Source organism: Phasianus colchicus, chromosome 17 (assembly GCF_987193195.1).
Source record: "Phasianus colchicus chromosome 17, bPhaCol1.hap1.1, whole genome shotgun sequence".
Lineage (NCBI taxonomy): Eukaryota > Metazoa > Chordata > Aves > Galliformes > Phasianidae > Phasianus > Phasianus colchicus.
The window spans coordinates 222,155-235,855 of NC_143452.1; the positions used below are offsets into that span (position 1 = coordinate 222,155).

General features: G+C 48.6%; 2 long non-coding RNA genes across 2 annotated transcripts; one reads left to right on the forward strand and one right to left on the reverse strand.

Annotated features, from left to right (window-relative positions):
* The first annotated feature begins 358 nt into the window (after nucleotides 1-358).
* On the forward strand, nucleotides 359-3,580 carry LOC149915565 (uncharacterized). The gene is made up of 3 exons (XR_016471862.1): nucleotides 359-458; nucleotides 1,471-1,551; nucleotides 2,933-3,580. It is a non-coding gene; the product is annotated as an uncharacterized LOC149915565 (long non-coding RNA).
* Nucleotides 3,581-4,229: 649 nt separating this feature from the next.
* On the reverse strand, nucleotides 4,230-4,734 carry LOC149915566 (uncharacterized). The gene is made up of 2 exons (XR_016471861.1): nucleotides 4,556-4,734; nucleotides 4,230-4,428 (listed from the first exon to the last, which is right to left on the reverse strand). It is a non-coding gene; the product is annotated as an uncharacterized LOC149915566 (long non-coding RNA).
* Between the last annotated feature and the right edge of the window lie 8,967 nt (nucleotides 4,735-13,701).

Genomic DNA, 13,701 nt, shown 5'->3' on the forward strand with positions numbered 1-13,701 from the left:
CACTGTTTGGCTGCATCTCCCTGCGGATGTCCCGCCCCACAGCCCCACTCACAGCCGCCATCCCCGGAGCTCTGCCCTCCCCCAGTCGCTCCCCCACCTCCCCAGGAGATCCCTGAGGGCTCTCCGTTCCCCCCCCACCCTTCTTCACCCCCCGCTGCCCCTCGAGCCCCACTCGGGCTTCCGGCCGTGCGTGCAGGCCGCGCTGCCACGGCGACAGCGCGCCCTCCCTCCTTGCGGCGCGGGAAGCCGTCCCCGCGGCGACAGCGCATGCGCGGCGGCGTCTCCATAGCAACGGCGCCCCGGCGCGGCCGTTGCTCGAGCGACGCGCCGTCCCCGCTGAGTGACGTCATCACCTCGCGACCCGTGGACGCGGCCATGCGGAAGTGGAGCGGGGCTCCGCGCTGCTCCAGCGCCGCGGCGCAGCCCCGGGACTCCGAGTGCCGCCTCAGCTTCTACGAGTGGGTGTTTGGGGGCGGCGGGGACACCGGGGCTGGGGCCGTCCTGTCTTGGCCCGGTGGGTTCTCTGCTGCTCAGGGCCTCTGCTCGGCGGCGGGAGGTGCCCTGTGCCCCCCGCCCTTCCCCCCCACCCACCACAAGGTGTTTCACTGCCTTCCCCCCACCCCCAACCCCCCCCGCCGCGGGTCGCCCACAACCTCCCGAGTCCCTCAGTCTGACCCCTGGGCTTACGCTCTCCCCCCCCGTTCCCCACCTCCACTTCCCCCATTCTCATCGCTGGAGTCCTCTTCCACCCGTCCCCTCAGTTCCTCCGTCACTGTCTGTCCCTGTTCCCCATTCTGACCCCCAGGGTTCCGTGTCTGTCTGTCTCCCACTCTGATCCCTTGTGTCCCCATTCTCGCCCCCCCACGAGTCTTCCTGTTTTCTCCCCTAGATTTGTCTGTCCCCCGTCCCTTCTATCTGACCCCCAGAATTCCCTGTCCCCTCAAGTTCCCCTGCTCCAATTCCCCCATTCTGATCCATAGAGTCTCCTACCATCCCCCAGTCCCCTCAGTTTACCCCGCAGGGTCCCCTGTCTTCCCTTCCTCCCCCTGCTCCTCACCCCATTTCTGACCCCTACAGTCCCCTGTACCCCCATGCCCTCCTCCCTGCCCTCTGGAGTCCATTCCCCTATTTTGACCCCCATTTTCCCCCAGCTGGACCTCCTTTATGTCCCATAGAAGCCCCCCACGACCCCTAGTTCTCCCCTCCCACCCCTCCCTCCACCCCCTGACCCCCTTTCCACTCACATGGTCTGCCTCTCCTCTTTAGCCTCCCCCCCCCCCAGAACTGGCACTCTCTCCTCCCAGACCCCCTTTCCACCCCACAGAAGCTCCACACAACTCTCCAGTTTCCCCCTTCCACCCCTCCCTCCATCCCCAGACCCCCTTTCCACCCCACAGAAGCCTCACTAGCTCATTTCTCCCCCTCCCACCCACTGCTGAACCCTCCTTATCCTCCCTTGGAATCATGCAGAAGGATCTGCAGAAGTCCTAGAGAGGTTTGGGTCATCCAGGAGGTTCAGGACTCAACCAGAAGAGTCTGGAGATGTCCCAGGTGGGTTTTGGGTGTCCAGGGAGTCCCCAGGTTGATCCCGTGGGCCCCTGGAAGGATCTGTGAGCTCCCACCATGGGTCCAGGAGCACTGAGAAGTCCCTGGGCTGATCTGAAGATGGTCCCAGTCGAGTCTGGTACCATCCAGAGTCCTCATGAGGGTCTGAGTGATCCTGGAGTCATCCAGAAGGTCTGGGGATGTCCCAGAGAGGATTTGGCGGATCTGGGGGGTTCTCATTTTGATCCCTGGGGTCCGTGGGTTCATCCAGAAGGGTCTGGAGATGTCCCAGAAGGATCCCGTAGGGTCCTGGGGGTCCCACGTGTGCCCAGGACATCCTCGGAGGCATTCAGAAGCAGCTCGAGGACTTCCTAGGGGAAGTGAGGACACCGCATCGTGGTGTCACATCCCCAAAGTTGGGCACACTCCCAGAGTGTGAAGTTGGGGACAGCCCTATGTCATCCCCACAGTGTCACACCCCAAAGCTGCAAACAAACCTGTGTCACCCCAATGGTGTCCCACCCCGAAGTTGAGGACACCCCTACAGTGTCACACCATGAAGCTGGGGACACCTCTCTGTCACTCCAATGGTGTCACACCCCAGCGTTGGGGCACCCCCACAGAGTCAAACCCCAGGGCCCCATCCAATCTGGCCTTGAACACCTCCAGGGATGCATGGGGCATCCACAAGCTCTCTGGGCAGCCTGTTCCAGCACCTCACCACTCTCATAGGAAAGAACTTCCCCCGGACACCGAACCTAAATCTTCCCTGCCTCAACTTCAAACCATTTCCCCTTGTCCTGCTGTTATCTCCCCTTTCAAAGAGTGGACTCTTCTCCTGTTTGTAGGCTCCCTTTAGGTACTGAAAGGCTGCAATGAGCTCACCCCGCAGCCTTCTTTTCTCCAGGCTGAACAAGCCCAGCTCCCTCAGCCTGTCTTTGCATCCCCCAATCATCTTTGTGGCTCTCCTCTGGACCCTCTCCAACAGCTGTGTGTCTTTCTTGTACTGGGGGCTCCAGACCTGCACACAGTACTGCAGATGGGGCCTCGCAAGAGCAGAGTAGAGAGGGACAATCACCTCACTGTCCCTGCTGGCCACCCCTCTTCTGATGGAGCCCAGGATCCCAGTCGCTTTCCGAGCTGCAGGAGCAAGCAGCTCTTGATGTGGGATTTGGATGTGGGATTGGGATTGAGATTAAGAATGGCACTGCGTTACGGACGTGGGATTGAGAGGTGGGACTGGGATATGGGATCGGGATTGGGATGTGGCTCGGGGTTGAGATTAAGATGTGGGATTGGGATGTGGGATATAGGATTAGTGATACGGGATTGGGATTGGAGATTGAGATTACGATGTGGGATGTAAAGAAATGTGCTCTGTTCACAGATGGATTGTGTCCTGTTGTGGGGAAGCGTCGCAGACAGAAAGCTGCTGTGTGGAGCCCCACACGACGAGTTGCAGAGGCCGCTGAAGGAAAAGGAGAATCAAGGCAATATGCAGAGGTAAAGGCTGTCCAGCTGGCCTTAGATGCTGCTGAACGGGAGAGGTGGCCAATGCTCCATCTTTACACGACTCATGGATGGTGGCAAGCGCCTTATGGGGGTGGTTCCAGCAGTGGGAAGAAAACAACTGGCGGCCCAAATAGGGCTAAATCTATTTGGGTTGCTGAGCTGTGGAAAGATATTGCTGCCCAAACAAAGAATACGGGTGTAAAGGTGTGTCATGGCAATGCTTATGTGCTGAGCAGTCGGGCCAATGAAGGACAACAAAACAACCATCAGGAAGATCAAGCTGCCAAAATTGAGGCTTCGTTTATTTTCCCTTGCTTTGCTTTGGTTTGCTCTTTTGTTCTTCCTTTTCACCTCTGCTTCACATTGCTTTGCATTGCTTTCTAGTTTTCTTGCTTTGCTTTGCTTTGCTTTACTTTCTACTCTGCTTGTTCCCGCTTCTTCCCTTTGCTTTTGTTTTTTCTTTTTTTTTAGTTTTTGTTTTTTAAATTTACTTTATGTTCTGTTGAGTCTTTTTTCCTTTTCTGACTCGTTTAACTCAAGCCTGTTCCCTGCGCTTTCCTTCTGTGCTTGGTGCTGTTGCAGTTCTGTCTCAATGTCAGGAATACCTTTGCATTCCTTTGCACTGCTTTTTAGTTTTCTTTCTTTGCTTTGTTTTCCTTTCAGCTTTGCTGGTTCTCTTTCCTTTGCTTTTTTATTTTTTTCTCACTGTTTTTTCATTTACTCTTTTTAGCTTCAGTTAGGTTTTTTTTTTCTTTCCCTTTCTCTGTTTGAATGCTTTACTTTGCCATGATATTGCATTGTATGGTTTTGATTTTTCTTTGCATGTCTTTTTTTTTTTTGCTGTGCTTTTCTTCTGCTTTTTTTTTTTTATTGCTTTATTTTTGCTTGTTTTTTAACCAAACATTTGTTTGCTTTGTTTCTTTTGTATTGTTTTGCTTTGGATGTCGTTGCTTTGCTTTTTTTTCTCTTGTATTTTTATTAAAACATTTTAACATCTCTTTTATGTTGATTTGGATGTTGTTGGTTTTCTTTGCTTTTTTTTCCCGTTATTTTTCCTTACTTCATTTTTCTCTTTGCTTTCCACTGTTTTCTTCATTTTGTCATTTTTTTTTCTTTGCATTTCTTTCTTCCCATTATTTTGCCTTTTCTATGAGTAATCCTTTTCATTTTCCTTCTTTTCAAAAGATTTTTCTGTGCTTTCTTTCACTTTGATTATTTTTTTCTTTCATTTCCTTTTTTTTTGTTTTTCCATTCCTTTGGTTTCCTCTTTTGTTTTTCATTCCAAATTTTCTCATTTTTTTTTTCAGTTTTCTTTCTTTGCTTTCTTTCCCTTGCTTTCTTGTTTGCTCCTTCTCTTTTTTTTCCTGTGCTCTGTTTTTTATATATATATATATTTTTTTTTTATCTTGATTAAATTTTTTAGATTTCTTCCTTTCCTTCTTTCTCCCCTTCCTTGTCCCCATGCCTACCTGCTTCCTCTTACATTGCCTTTACTTACCTGACGTTAGTCCTCTGGATTCTTCATTTTTATCTTTCCTTTGCTGACTTGTTTCATTCAAGCCAGTTCCCTCTGCTTTCCTCCTGTGCTTGGTGCTGGTGCAGTCCTTCCTCAATGGCACAGCTGGCTTCTCGCCTCCTGAGTGTCCTTGCCTCTTTCCTCGACATGGACTGGAGGCTTTCATCAGATGGCTGGCAAGATCCATGCCCGGTAGCTACCCTTTCCTCCTCCTTGGCATGACTACGAGCGCTTTCCCTTCCTCCAGACAGATGTGTTGTCCTCGTTAGCAGCCGCGGACTCCTCCACGGGCGCTAGCTGAGAAAGTGCATCTCTGGTGGAGGTCGCAGCATGCCCAGTAGCTACCCTTTCCTCCTCCCAGGCACGAATGGTTTGCTTTTGGCTGCACCACAGTCTCTTGTCATCTTTGCTCTGCCATGAAATTGGAGAGCAAATTTCTTTGCTCTTCAGTTGGTTGGTTTGGGTTCTTTTTGTTTCCGTTTCTTGTCTCTTTTTCCGCTGGGTCACATTGGTTTGCTCTCCTTTGTTCACTTCATTTCGTTTTCTTTACTGCCTCTTTGCTTAGTTTTCCTTTTTTTTTTTCCTTTGGTTTGCTTTCCGTTTTGTTGTTCTTTCTTTTCCTTGGCTTTTTGGTTTTCTTGCTTTGCTTTGTTTTTCCTACTTTCTACTTTGCTTCTTCCCTTTTATTCTCTTTGCTCCCCTTTTTAATGTATTTGGCTTTTTTTTTTTTTTTTTGCGTTCTCATTTAGCTGTTGTTTGCTGGCATTTTTTTTCCCCGTCTTTGTCTGTATAAATCCTTTCATTTGCCATTGTATATTGTTGTCTTTGCTTTTTTTTTGTTTTTCCCTTTTTGGGTTTGCTTTGGATTTGTTTGTTTCTTTTGTTGTTGTTGGATTTTTCTTTTTTATTATTGTTTTTCCTTTTTATCTTTTTTTCTCTTTACTGTGTCATTTTTGTCCATTTCTTTTTGCTTTTCTTTTTTTTATGCTTAGTTCTTTCTGTTTCTTTTTTCTTTTCTTTTTTTTTTCTTCATTTTGTGTGTGTGTTCTATGGTAATTTTTGTACTGTGTGTTTTATTGTAATTTTTGTATTTGTGGTGTGTATTTTTGGTATTTGTATTCTGGTTTTTTTATTTTTGGTTTTTGATTTGTGATTTGTGCTCATTTTGGTTTCTTATTTTCTGTATTTGTGGTTTTTTGTTTGGTTCCTTTTTGCTTTTTTGTTTCTTTTTTATGCTTTTTTATTTTTTGCTTTCTTCTTTTTTCGTTTTTACTTTTTTTTGTCTTTTTGTGCTTTTTTGGCTTTTGTTTTTTGCTTTTCTGTTTTTTATGATTAATTTGTGCTTTTCTTTTTAATTTTTTTCTGTTTATTTGCGGTTTTTGTTTTACGCTTGTGTTTTTGTAATTTTTGTATGTTTGGTGTTTTTTATTAATGTTGGTTTTGCTTTTTATTTTCTTGGGTTTTTTGGGTTTTTGTGTTTTTCTTTTTGTGCTTTTTTTTTTAATATATATATATTTGTGTGTGTGTGTTTTCATTTTTAGTCCTTTTGTTCTTTTCTGTGTTTTATGTGTTTTGCCTGTTTTGTCTTTTTGTGTTCTGGGGTTTTTTTGAACTGTTATTTGTTCTTTGCTTTTTTAGGTTTTCTGTTTTCTTCTCTTTTTTTGTTGTTTCTTGCCTTTTTATTTAGTTTTTACTTTTCTGTTTTAAGTGTTTTTGTTTTTGTTCTGAATGTCATTGTTTTGCTCTGTTTTCTTTTGTTTTTGCTTAGTTTTCTTACCGGTTGTTTTTTTCCTTTGCTTTCCACTGTTGTCTTCATGGCAGTTTCTTTCTTTCCATTTCTTTTTTCTTTTTCCTGAATATTCCTTTTCATTTTATTCTTTTTTTTCATTGCTTTGCTCTCCTTTGCTCTTGGTTTTCTTTCCTACCTTTCCTTTGCATGGCCTTACATTCTGCTTGCTTTACTTAGTTCTCTTTTATTCCCTCTCCTTTCTTTTTCTTTTCTGTTTCTTTTTCGGTTTACTTCCTCTTGCATTAGTTTGCTTTTTTTTTTGTTTGAATCCTTTGCTTTGCCATGATACTGCATTTATATCTTTGCTTTGTTTTTCCATTCCTTATCAAAGTTTTGCTTTGATTTTTCTTAGTCTTTTTTTCTCCTGCCTGTTTTTCTTTCGTTTTGTTAGTTATTATTTATTTTCTGTTGGGTATTTTGTTCCCTTGGATGTGATAGGTTTTGTTTGCTTTTTTTTCCCTCAGTTTTTCCTACTGCTTTCCAATGTTTTCTCTTTTTTTGTTGATTTCTTCCTTGCAGTTTCTTTCTTTCCATCTTTTTTTTTTTCCTATGAATATTCCTACGAATTTCTGTGGATCTGGTAACTCTTATACGTACCAGAAATGTGTCACCCTTAACACTTATCACTAACACAAAATGGTAACCTCTGTCCAAAAAAGGTAGATCTTGTGTCTGATGCAAAAGGGTATCCCTGAATCCTAAACCCTAATCCAAATCCCAAAGGGCAACCATTAAACCAAACCAGAAATGGGTACCCATCACTCTTACCGCTTATCCAACATGGTAACCCTTTACCCTTCCGTAACGGCACAACCCCTAATCCAAACTGATAACAAGCCTAACCCCAGAGAGAAACCGGTAACACAAACCCAAAACCGTTTGCCTTAACGCTTCGCCCTCAGCCAAAAGGGTGACCTTTAAACCTGACCCGAATGCAGAACGCTTGACACGTAACCCTTAAGCAGAACCCCATCTGGGAAACCCTAAGCCAAAAGCCGAACCCAAGAGGGTAACTCAGCACTCACCAATCACACCAAACGGTAACACTTCGCCACAACCCAGAGCGGGATGAGGCTGAGCTTGTCTGCTGCCGGGGCTGCTCTGAGGCACAGGGCACGGCGAGCGGCTGCGGGCAGCGCAGCTCACAGAGGAGGTGCCTGCACCCAGCTGCCATGGGCAGGGCCCTCCGTCCTCATGGAAACGCACTGTGACACCATAAAGGCTCCAGGGGCCCGGCTGATGTCATCTGTGCTGTGACGTGCTCTGCCTGGCCTGGAGAAACCTGGAGGGCTGCCTGGACAAAACCCCAAAGAAATTCAGGTTCTCTCATCTTTCCCACAAGCCTACTCTGTAACCCCAGTCATTTGGCCAGCAAAAGTACATTGCCATGTGCTGGATTCTCAGCTGTTTCTGCCACATTCTAATTTCTGTCTACTAACAGCACACTGAAAGGAAAAATAAGCCAAGGGACCACACTCAATAATAAGCCAAGGCAAGGAAGACTGAGACAGAGAGCAATCTTAAGTGAAATCACTCCTTATCTGAAACACCATCTCAAGCTTCCTGTGCTCACCCTCAACTATTATCATAGAAGGCCACTTTGCTGTTTTTTCTTTATGTTAGCTTGATTGTTTGAGTTCTTGCCCAGCCTAGGCACGGGAACAAGTTACGATGCAACCTGCAGAGACAATGCCAGAAAAAACAAACTGCAATCATAGGCAGAACGACAGGGATATGAGACCCAGGTCCAAGATTACTTTCTCAAGTCAAGCCCTTAACCTTAACTCAAAAAGGCATCTGGAGTCAAAGACAAGAGCAGACACAGTTACCCAAGTAAGACAAAGGACTCCGTCTAGTAAATCACCACAGAGCTGCTTACCCCATTCTGAGGAACAGGGCACACAAAACACCACACAGGAGCACAGCTCCAAGCAGAGCTCCCTCCCTAGGGGCAGCCAGCCCTTAAATGAAGTTAGGGAGGGGTGGAACCAGGCTGCATACCTTGGTCATGCAAGTGAATTGCTTCCACCTCTTCTCCACAGCAGAACAAGGTTTATTGAAGATTAAAGCCTGTGATGTGAAAAGGATGTCCTGTCACTAAGTGAGTGTGAATCTTGTCACCTGCAAATCCATCATCAGGTCCCTGTTTAATTTTTCACATATTTCTTAAACTGCTGCTAAACAGAACTGAGCAAAATATATTTGCCATTTCCTGCAATGCCAAACTAGCAGAGATGGCAGGATGATGAGCAAAGTTGCCGAATGCTTACAAAAACGTGATGTCCAAACCAAGCCTCTGTTCCCTGAGGTTTTAGCTTATGACTACTAGCATAAGCAGGAAGAGGTAGAAAAGCAGTTGGCCGATGCTGGAGGTTCAACTGGATGGGAAAGATAGAGGTATAATCTGCCAAAAGTTGGATGGAATTTTGTCTGAAACCTGCCTGCCAGGAGAGGGGGAAACTGAACCATAAAATGCAGGATTTACAAGAAGAGATCAATGGGTGTTGTTATCATTGAAAATGGAGCAGCTGCAAAATCCACTTAGAGTTTCAGTGACACCAAGTTGGCTGGAAGTGTGGAGTTACCTGGAGGTAGCAAGGCCCTACAGAGGGATCTGGACAGGCTGGATAGCTGGGCTGAAGCCAATGGGATGAGGTGCAACAAGCCAAAATGCCAGGTCCTGCACTTTGGCCACAACAACCATTCCAACAAGAAGTCCATCCCAGCTCCGTTCCTGGTTCAAGTATCCCTCCTTGCCCCACAGCAGCCAAGCTCCAGTTCCTTTCCCAGTCTGAGTGGGATCAGTTTGTTCTGTTCTTGTCCGCTTAGAGAAACAGAAGCTTCCTGCCCACCAAACCTTGTGACAGGTATTTCCCTACAGAAGCATTCATGCATGTCCCTCTAGCCCCTTTGGCTAGTTCCCAGCTCTCCAAACTGAGATGTATGGTTCACACAGGACTTGGGTCACCTGCAGCCATGGGGTCACAAACAGACAGGGTTATGTGGTCATCTTGGAGTATGACTCATGTGAGGTTATGGCTCAGGGCTCCACCTTTGGGCCACAAGAATCCCCAGCCCCCTCTCAGGAAGAAATAAAACCACTCCAACACTGCCCCACACCCCCCTTTTTACCTCAAACTGCTCCCCACATGCCCCTCTTCCCCCTAGGTCTCCATACCACCCCACACCCCAGTGTCCCACCTGCAGCCCACATCTTGCCTTCTCCAGAGCAGCATTCTGCTCCTGCTGGCTATGTTATCATATCCAGCCCATGTCCCTGTATCCCCTATAGCCCCCCCACAGAGCCCCAGAGCCCCTCAAGGACCTTCTCAGACCCGGTACATCTCCCCCACAGCCAGCCCAGGACCTCACAGAGCTCCACAGTCCCCAACAGCACTCCATGTCCCCCACTCGGCTCCCTCTGAATCTCCATATTTCCTCCCTCGGACCTCCCTTACCCGTCCAGGACCGTGACCCCCCTGAGATCTCACAGACCCCCACAGTCCCTGACAGGATCCCCATCACCGTCCAAAGGCCCCCATAGGTCACCCGGGGCTCTGGTGCTGAACCCAGCATCCTCAGTGAGCTGTGCCGCAGTGCTGCACCCTGAGCCCTTCTCCATTGCTGCAGATCCCAGGGCAGCAGGCACTGCTCTGCATGTCACTGCCCGGCCCAGGAGAGCCACTGCTGTTCTGTCTGTGAAAGTCTTTTCTTTGCTCCTGACACATCTTCCATCTCCAGAGCACATGAGGAGTGTCCCCAGACTGCGGCTCCAGGTTAACCCTGCAGCGTCCAATCCTGCAGCAATCCACATGTCAGGATGGGGCTACAGCTGTGCCCCAGTGCCTTCATTAAAGAAAGGAGAATTAAGGAGCGTAACGGGGCATCTTTCCTCCTGACATTTCCCACCATCTGCACGTTGGCTGTGTCATGCGAGCGTCATTGGGTCATAGAGCTGTGAGTGCAGGTATGTGTGCATACAGAGTATACAGAGATGGTGCTGAACATCAGTGTGCATTGTACGTGGCTGTGTACAAAGTGTTTGCAGGTGAATGTCTGTTTTGCACAAGTGTTGGCACAGGGCTGTGTGCAAGGCTGGAGCTGTGCTCGTGTCTTCATGCACATGGAAGTGCAGAGGGATGGGTTTGCACACAATTGAGTGCACGTGGATGGAGTGTGCACACAGGGCTGTGCTAGGATGTGCTTGCACGTGTGTGTGAATGCACAGGTATGTGTGGGGGGAAGTCTTTGCATGTGGATGTATGGTTCTGTAGGCTTAAACCATGCCACATTGTAGACAAACTCCAGACGTGTGCCAGCTGTGCTTTTAGGGTTCTTGGATATGTGGAGAGGTGGCTTGGGGAACAGGGCCACCTCGGTAATGTTGGGGACATGGTGAGTTTGTGAGGATTTACGATAAACAAGTGGTTGCTGAGTTGTGTCCAATGAGGAGTTTGGCAGGAAAAATTAGGTGGCTCTGGGGGAATTCCGCGTTGTCATGGTGACAGGTTCCGTGTTGTCACGGTGACAGCTTTTGCCCAGTGATTGGATACGCGCGGTGAGAGGTTATGCGCGGACTTGTATAACCAATCATATGCGGCCAAGGGTACTTGTTGGTGTATATATTGTTGTGTTAACTGATTAAAGTTGGACTTAGCTGCTAACTCATATCGAGTCGTCACTGAGTTCCACAATCCCGCTCCCGGAAATGGCGCCTGAACAGCAACCCGAGTGCGTGCAGTAGTACGCGAACGCTGCACCTCGGGAGGTTGTCTGCGGGGGGAAAGGACGTCGGCCGGGCAGCTACCAAAGCCGCAGAGAAGAATCGGCCGGGTAGTGCGTGCCAAAGCCGAGGGGAGAAGACATGGAGCAGGAGGTAGCCCAGTCGCAGTTATATAGCTTCTTAGAGAAGTGGGGGGTAAAGCCCCGTGCCAAAGCCCTGTCGACTCTGATAGCAACGGGCCGGGCAAAAGGGCATTTTAATGACTTGTCTACTGCCCTCTTTGAAGTCAAAGAGTGGCGGGATTATGGCGATACGATCTGAGATGCAGTTATAGATGGACAAAAGTGGGCTAAGAAATTACAGGGTCTGTGGCGGGATGTGATTAATTGTTTGAAGAAGTATCATATAGAACGCTCAACCGCCAAAAATGTATTGCAAGCCTTGGAGCCGGAGGAGCCTCCTGAGACCACGGAAGCCCTATTTGGGGTGGGTCCCAGGTCGTTGTTCAACCTGTCACTGCCACCCACAATTCTGGAGGTCCCGGTCTGCCATCCAGGCACTGCGCAAGTGGCGGCGGGGGCAGGGGCGGGTGCGGCGCCATCTGCTCCACCGCTGCCCTTGCCGGCGCCAAAGGCGGAGGACCTTCCCCCACCCTCTACAGAGACGGAGGCTTGCCGCCCATGGATATGGGGTCAGGCGGCTATTCAGGATCCTGATACCGGAGAATCTTCGGACACCTCGTCGTCCTCGAATGACAAAAAGCCATCAGGAAACCAGAGGCAAAGGGTTAAGGGGCAGAGGGAAGTCCATTTTTGCCTGCTGGGGGGAGAATGGTCGGCTGTCGTGTGTAATGCAGTATTGGAAGGAGATCGGGGGGTGGTAGGAAAACTATCTAGCAGAGCCTTCCTGGTAATACCGGAGGCAGCGCGGCGGAGCTGGGCGCCATGTCGTGGTGACGGTGGCGGGGCCCGCAGAGCGCAGAGGGCAGCAGCAGAGGGGGGCAAGATGGACAAAATGGCGGCAGGTGGGGGCAGCTCGGCGAGGTTCTACGGAGCGGAGGGCGACAGAGGCCGAGTCCCTAAGCGTCAGAAGACGGAAAACTTGGAACCTCTGCCTCTTGGGCCTGGAGGACCCGGGGAGCGGTGGCGGCAGGCCTGGGGCCAGCGGAGTAGAAGGGCCCTTAAGATGGGAGTGTAGAGAGAAGGTTTGGTGCGACAAGTGTCGCAACAGTTCACACGCAACGAGAGCCTGCAGAAAGGGTTCGGGAAACTGGAAAAAGAGCGCCTCGCGCTTAAGCATGAAGACACAAATGCAGGCGCAGGCGGCTTACAACCAGCCACAAGGGGGAGTCTGGGAGCAGATGTGGTTACCGCAGTAGGAGTCACTCTAGTGGATAAGGATCCGGCTAAAATCCCAACAGCTAGCAAGGGACCTATTTTTATCAACGGGAAACAATATGGGGCACTTTTGATAGGGCGGTCCTCTACCTTCATGCAAGGGATACTCATTATACCTGGGGTAATAGATGCCGATTACACTGGCACAATAATAGTGGTATGTCAAGCAATTAATACACCCATCTACATACTGCAAAGCTCACGATTGGCTCAATTGGTTCCTTTGTCACAAAAATGGTCTGGACCAGAAGACCAGAATCGGGGAAATCAGTGTTTTGGAAGTACAGGAAAAATAGCAATGTTATCCTTAGGCTTGGAGCAAAGGCAAAAGTGAGGGTTAAATTAATTTTAGATTTGGAGGGGTGGAAAGACAAAGCCACCATTACGGCCTTACTCAATTCAGGGGCAGATGTTACTATTCTCAACTTTGATACCCGGCCATCTTGGCCAGCTGTACCTATAGAGGGAGCTATAACAGGGATAGGTGGGCAACAGCATGGCCTGAAAAGCACTGAGGTCATTACAGTTGTAATAGATGGTCAAAAGGCCAAGATACAACCCGTGATTCTCCCACTGCCACCTGGGGTACTGGCCTTAATAGGATGGGACGCAATGTCGCAACTGCAATTTAGATTGGTATCACCCTCAGTGGTTTTTCGGGGGCAGCCCCTGAACTAACGCCTCAACCCTTGAAATTGCAATGGAAGACTGATCAGCCTGTCTGGGTAGATCAGTGGCTGCTTAGGAAGGAGAAGCTGGTTGAGGCTAAAAACCTGGTCCAGGAACAGTTGGAGGCAGGACATATAGTCCACTCCACGAGTCCGTGGAACACCCCGATTTTTGTTATAAAAAAGAAATCTGGAAAATGGAGACTTCTCCATGATTTGCGAAAAGTTAATGAGGTAATGCATTCTATGGGGGCCTTGCAACCAGGATTACCATCACCGTAATTGTTCCTGTACCACCTGTACCATTTTTCAGGTATCACCATGATACCTGAACAATGGCATATGTTGGCAATAGACCTGAAGGACTGTTTCTTTACAATCCCACTCCACCCTGATGACTGTGAGCGATTCGCATTCATAGTCCCTTCCAAAAATAGAGAAGCACCAGCGGAAAGGTATCACTGGATGATCCTCCCGCAAGGTATGAAAAATAGCCCAACGATATTTCAAACCTATGTGCATGCTGCTCTAAAACCAATACAAAAAGCTTG